Source organism: Palaemon carinicauda, chromosome 44 (assembly GCF_036898095.1).
Source record: "Palaemon carinicauda isolate YSFRI2023 chromosome 44, ASM3689809v2, whole genome shotgun sequence".
In the NCBI taxonomy this organism is placed as follows: domain Eukaryota; kingdom Metazoa; phylum Arthropoda; class Malacostraca; order Decapoda; family Palaemonidae; genus Palaemon; species Palaemon carinicauda.
Genome location: NC_090768.1, coordinates 7,380,719 through 7,388,218, shown reverse-complemented (window position 1 = coordinate 7,388,218; position 7,500 = coordinate 7,380,719). Strand labels below are relative to the sequence as shown.

The window sequence follows — 7,500 nt, the reverse complement described above, 5'->3', positions numbered from 1 at the left end:
AAATACTTTTACTACCCTCATACCAGTACCTCTCCCACACCCGCCACACAGATTCCATTTCACTTATCTTAAAGGATCGTCTGGAAAGAAGCAGGTAATTTTTAATAGCCATCCTATTTGCATATTTCCGAAAGCCTCATTAATCTAACGATCTCGTAAAGTCTTAATCACCGTTTTTATGAATCGCTAGACCGACGGGGAACCCGGATATTGAATGAATGAACTTGGCTACACTTCAGTTTTTATATTTTGGGTATATAATCGTATAGCAAATATTATGAAAAAGACGATGACACAAAAAAGCATACAACCTTAAGTAAATAGAAATGTTACAATATATGCATGCGTGTGTACAATAAATCAATATGGGTTTCACGTGTATCCAACTCAGTAAATTCATCATCATCATTTCCTTCTACGGCTATTGACGCAAAGGGCCTCGGTTAGTCATCATCTCCTACTTCACACTTCATAGTCCTCAGCCAAGTAGGCCTGGGTCTTCCAACTCTTCTAGTGTCTTAAAGAACCCATTTGAAAGTTTGGTGAACTAATCTCTCTTGGGGAGTGCGAAGAGCATGGCTAAACCATCTTGTACCAACCGTGTGTCACACGATCTTACACAGTTCATTTTGTGTATATATTATGCTTGTATCTTCGCTCTTCCCTCGCACTAAAAAGAACCAGAATAAACCAACCGTGTGTCACACGATCGTACAATCTTCATCTGCCCCTCACCACAATATGGCACTCGAGTAATCTCTCTTATTGTTTCATTTCTAATCATGTCTTGCCATCCAACTCCCAGTATTCTTCTGAGGGCTTTGTTTTCAAATCTACAAAATCTGTTGGATATTGTTTCATTGTCATACCATGACTCATGTCCATACAGTAACAACGATCTCAATAAACTGATATATAGCCTGATTTTATAAGTAACTTCAGGCGATTTGATTTCCAAATTTTACTTAACCTTGCCATTGTATGATTTGGTTTTTCAATCTTTCATTATAATCAAATTCTAAAGATCCTGTATTAGAGATCATAGTTCCTAAATATTTAAATGATTCACCTCATTAATCCTCTCTCCTTCCAATGATACTTCGTCTTTCATTGCATATTCCCTTCTCATTAACTGTCATTTATATTTAACCCAACCACATGTGATATTTCATGCATTCTGATAACCAAGTTCTATGTCTTCTGCTAATAAGGGCAGCCTCATCAGCATACTCAACGTCAGCTAATTTCCTGTTACCAATCCAGTCCAATCCTTCTCCACCATCCCCAACTGTTCTATGCATTAAAAAATCCCCATGAGGAAGATAAACAACATAGGTGACAACACATTCCCTTGGAGTACCCCACTGTTCACTGGAAATTCATTTGATAAGACTCCATTAACATTAACTTTGCACTTGCTATGCTCATGAACAGACTTAATCAAATTTGCATATTTAGGAGGAACTATAATAACGCAGGACTCTCCACAAAACTGGCCGGTGCACACTATCAAAGGCTTTTTTTTTATAGTCCATATATGCCATCAACAGTGGAATTCTTTATTCGACACATTGCTGCATTGCTGTGCCACATGTCTTAAAATGAAAATTTGGTCAGTACAACTTCTACCTTTTCTAAATCCTGCTTGTTCATCTGTCAGCTTTTCATCAATCTTTCTAGTCTCTTTAGAATGAGCATACTATATATTTTCATAACAAGTGGCGTAAATGTAATGCCTCTGTAATTACTGCTATCAGTCAGATCTCCTTTTTTTGCCATTTTCATAACACTCCTAGCTCCCTTTCATCAGCTTTGCTTCTTCACGCCACAATCTACAAAAAAATCTGGTAAGTATTCTGGGAGTGACTTCCTTTTCAGCTAGCATCATCTCAGCAGTTATTCAATCGTATCCAGGGGCTTTCATTCTCTTCAGTTTTTTAATGATAGCTATGGCATCAAACATAATGAATTCATTCATGGGCACATCAAGGTCTTCATCAGCTTCATGTATATTAATCAAATTATTCCATTCATATCTCCTATTCATAACCTCACTAAAGTGTTCCATCCAACATTGCCTTTCTTCATCTTCTGTTGTCATAACAGATCCATCTCTCTTCTTAATGGGTATATGCTTCTTCTTCTTTGCCCCAGTAAAGATTTCATTGATAATTCCGTTAGTAATTTTTACACCCTAGCCACTCCCTGAATTCATAGCATTGTCAGCTTCATCTGCTTTCCTGTCTAAATATTTCCAGTCATTCCTGGCTTTTCTTTTGACTTCACTCTCAATACTGGAATACTTAGCACAGCTCGATATTGTATTTTTCATTACTTCCTCGGAAACTTTCAAAAATAAATTTCTGACTTTTTCTTCTTTTTATGGTATCCCCAGTATAATTTGATATCCATGGTTCTCTCCTTGTAACTGCGTGTCCTAAAAACTTCATTACCAACTGACTGGTATATGTTCTTATATCCCACCATTCTCCACTGATTGTCTACTCTTCGTCTTTTGAAGTCTCTAAGACGGCAAATCGATTCCTACATTCAATTCCAAAGGTTTCTCTGTGCTCATCTAGAAGCTTAGTTGTATCAAACCTAGGTGTTCTATCTACATTTCAATTGGGTGCTTTCAGTTTTAATTTCAGTGTAGTAATGAGGAGCTGGTGATCACTACCAATAACTGTGCCTCTATAGTTTTTTACATTTTTCAGAGCCCGCCTTCTCTTCTTATTAATGGCTATGTGATCTATTTGATTTTTGTAATTGCCACATGGTGAAGTCCATGTTTTTCTTTAGTATTTATAAACCGGCAGATTCATAGCACCCCACTACACCCCGGCTTGGGGGCCATTCTATCACTTTCGCTTTCCATAGACTGACTAAATCCATACAGGATTCATTGGCTAAATTCATCAAAGGATAGCCGGTTCCTTGTGATGCGCAATGCCTATCTAACTAAGGCAAGTGACCACTGCCGGTCCATACTAATTCCAGTAGGATCATCCGCCCGGCATCAGGAGTAAAAGCCGAAAAGACATCTTGTCTTTCACCTTAATCTCAATCCGTTACACTGCTGCCAGTGAGTTCACAGAGATTTAAGGGGAGTATTTCCTCCACACCCAAAGTTCTCGTTACTTCACCAAGTTGCTCATCCGCTTATATAACAGTTGGCAAACATGGACAGCTAAGATATACCGCCTAGCATGGTAATAGTCACTTCACATTACAACAACAACAACAACAACAAATGCAGTCATTGCACGCTAGCCAGTGTGAATTGGTGATGGTGGGAGACTTCAGTCTGACCGCTCACAGCAAACCAGACTGGTATGCGTGGCCTGATTAGTACAACTTTGCTAATCATAACGATACACAAACCCTTTCACCGCATATACAGTATATATTTGTGTGTATGTGTTTGCTTGTGTGTGTTTGTGTGTGTGTGTGTGTATTATACTCCTTTTTTTTCAAAGGGAATGGTACTGGATGTTACCGCTCTCCTTTTCAGAAAGTATTAACGGGGTAAGGAGGTTTAAGAAGATAATGCGTGGACCAAGGTATATAGAATAAGGGAGCCATTCTATATACCTTGGTATGGATGGCACCTGTGTCTTCTTGTTGGTTACCTGCCTAAGTACAGTCTAAGCCCAGCGTTGCTTTATCAAACTGCTGCCGGTTTAGCCAACATATTACTTTCATCGTTATATATACACAAACACACACACATATTCATATATATATATATATATATATATATATATATATATATATATATATATATATATATATATATACATATAATTTCTGGGTGGGGATACCTTAACATGATGAAAGAGTTTGGGTATCACCCTGATCAGCAAAGCTGCACTAATCAGGGGCACACATTAGTACTAGGTTGATTTGCTGTGAGCGATCAGACGAAAATCTCCCACCATCGTTACCTTCTTTGGTCGCTGCAATCCCACCATCCTTCTGAGCTAAGGATGGGGGGTTTGGGGAGAGCATATAGGTCTACCTGCTGAGTCATCAGCAGCCTTTGCCTGGCCCACCGTGGTTCTAGCTTGGGTGGAGAGGAGGCTTGTGCGCTGATCATATGTATATATGGTCAGTTTCTTGTGCAATGTCACTGTCCCCCACCTCTGCCATTCATGAGAAGCCTTTGAAACTTTAAACCAAATGGAATGGACAATACCAAGTCTAATAGGAAACTTAGGTAGCCTTAGTCTCTGATAGAAGTAAAAAATACTTAAAAAATTTATCATCGTGGAATGTTTACCGACATTTTCTTGTCGAATAAATACTAACATTTTCCAAACGAAATCTGATTACCAAAAATGAAGAAAAAAATTGCTGAGAGAGAGAGAGAGAGAGAGAGAGAGAGAGAGAGAGAGAGAGAGAGAGAGAGAGAGAGAGAGATAAAGTTTTTCGTCCGGAATTGGTCAATATTGGACAGAAATATCAAAATAAAATGCCGCAGCGTGGACAATATAAGAGGAATGATTAATAGTAGTAAATTATTTACGACAAAATAGTACTTCAAACCCCTCGGTATTAATAGCGAACAAAACTCGAGCACTTTTAAAGAACAGCGAATTTACGAAAAACGGGCCAATTTTGAGGATAGGCTTCAGGAAGAGTAAGAGAGCGAGGAGGAGGAGGAGGAAGGTGAGGAGGAGGAGGAGGAGGAAGAGGAGGAGTAGGAGTAGGAGTAGGAGAAGGAGGAGGAGGAGGAGGAGGAGGAGGAAGGTGAGGAGGAGGAGGAGGAGGATTAACCGGAGGAACCGAGGCTAAAGTACAACAGAGTCCCGGAACTGGAGGCTCCTGTTCTCGCACCTCACCTTCAAATACTCCATCAATAACTCATCCTGTGGCCTTGTTCTACAACCTACACTCCATATTTATCTTCTTTTGTTTTCATCGCGGAATAAAGGAGTCAAAAAGGTAATGCAAGTCATGATCGAAGAAGGAAGGAAGGTTTCGTAATGAAAAAATTTGTCTCTTTGCGTTTACAAAATTAATGAAACCTTACAAAGTATGGTACACTATAACTTATATATATATACTGTATATATATATATATATATATATATATATATATATATATATATATATATATATATATATATACAGTAATTATATATACACAGTATATATATATATATATATATATATATATATATATATATATATATATATATATATATATATGTTGTGTGTGTGACATTTCAAGAGCTTAAATTGGTATTCATTTTGGATAATGTATGTTTCATATTATTGTATGTTTCAGTTTATTTGTTTGTTTGTGAGCAACTTTACACAAAAACTACCGTACCGATTTAGACCAAACTTGGTAGCCATGTTGGGTATGACCCGAGGATGAATCTGTAACATTTTGGATAAAGTACATGTAAGTACAAGAACCCAGCAGTACTTTGAAAATAATTGCAATGTTAATTTTTTGTTCGTGAATACAAGAGAAAAACTTCAGAATCAATTTCAATGAAACTTGGTGTACATGTGAGGTATGACCTAGGGACAAACCCATTAGATTTTGAAGAAAATACATCGAAGTAAATTTCGAGCACATTTTGCTATATATTTCTTTTTAAATTACTCTAACAGCCTTAATTTTTGTCATAAAGAGGTCAGGTTGGTCTCATTCTTTTGGAAAATGCCTGAAGTTTCTCATAAAGTTATCAAAAACATGCGAAAACATGTAAATAACAGTGCTTTGCAAGAACGTACCGGTACGTCCTTTGGGGGCGAAAGGGTTAAGAGCAAAATAAGACTGCTTGGCGTTGCAAAGGCATGCTCTCTACTGAGTGGCCCTCTAGTTTCCGTCTTGTTTTTACTTCCTTACACAACGAAGCTGTGGAAACTTTCCACTCATAAAAATAACAATTATTCGTTACAAAGTAACGCTAGCACATATCATCCTCTTTCTTTTCTCTCCCCTTGTGATATATTACTAGTTATGTAAGCCGGATTATTCTTCAAAGAGATACTTACTGTACACACTCCCGGTGGCGATTAGATGATGAACATGAAGGGAAGTCACGTTAATACTCCTGTTGATGTTTTATGTAATCTAAATCCTTTCTCTGCTACAGTAATGCTTAAGATCGGTTAGAAACATTCATAACATTTTCCTGGAGGGTATACTAATGTTTTCAGTCTTCATCCGCGTTCAGTTGATTATTAAGTGCTTAAATGGTATAATTAATATGTTTTCCAAATATGGTTGTAGCTTAGTAAGTAAGTAGTAATAATAATAATAATAATAATAATAATAATAATAATATTAACAACAACATCGATTAATCATTATTGAAATCGTTAAGTCTATAATTATGAGTTCAATTTCCATAAGCAGCGATGTACAGTATAAAAACAAAACAGAGAAATATACATTAAAACAGAATAATAATCATTAGGAGTCAAGACATATTGCTGACTCGTGCTGAACAACAACAACTCGAGAATTGGTTCCCAAACTTGTTTCAGAGTACAAATGACGCAACCAAATGAGGTTACCAAGGTAGGGACTGACACCTTTGCTTGTTTGTGACCTGTGGCACGCATTTCTTTTAACACATTCACTCCTTTAAATAATACAGGTAAGTTCCAATAAAATCATGTGAATAATGTTCTTGCGTGAAGAATGCTTTATCAAAATACTTGAATTTGGAAAGGATCTTTACATAAATAATAAAAGGAAACAAAACGAAAAAGATGAGTCATAAATTGGATATATTTTTTGTTTTGTTTGATCTGTTTGTATGATTATATAAAAAGATATTTTTTTTTTATTAAAATTGGAAAACGAACCTGGATGCTGACAACAACCAATTAAACTATTGGAGATGAGAATTATGAGTGAGAAGGGACATTTTCGATTGTGAAATGCTCTATCTTGTAGGCTTAAGAAACCGAAACTCTATTTACCATGGGACATTACATTAACAAAATTTGTAGGCCTTCTTACATTTGTAAAAAAAAATAAGTGTCTGACTTTAGGTTGTGTTCCTTTCAAACAATAAAAATTAGTTTGGATCTCGGCAACTAGCATTTTTTGGTCTATAGAACCTGTAATGTGCACATAAGCGTTTGGTGCTATCAGACGTATACATGTATTTCCTGAGTGTTTTTTTCCAGCTTTAATAGGATTCATAACTTTAAGCAGTACATTTTATAATTGTACTTGACTACGGAGAAACATATAGAATAAAGCTAAGTAAAATTAAAGGGTTAGATATGTGTTCTACTCAGCCATTCTTTATCACGTATGTTTTTTTTTAAACAATTTAATATAAGACAAAATACCAATAAAGTATTAAAAATCAATTTCAGCTTTTAAACATACATTGAAGTTACCAGAGACAACAACACACACCTAAGCTGGCAAATTTGCTGACAAGAAAGAATCCAAGAATTTTAAGTTTGAAGTCTCGAATCTGACTAAATTCACGGAGCATCCAAACATGATTGATTCCA

At 36.3% G+C, this 7,500-nt stretch overlaps 1 protein-coding gene across 1 annotated transcript in view; it reads right to left on the bottom strand.

The window, feature by feature from the left end:
- The window catches only part of LOC137634086 (uncharacterized), a 200,901-nt gene that overhangs the window by 154,784 nt on the left and 38,617 nt on the right, over window positions 1-7,500 (bottom strand). The window lies entirely within an intron of this gene.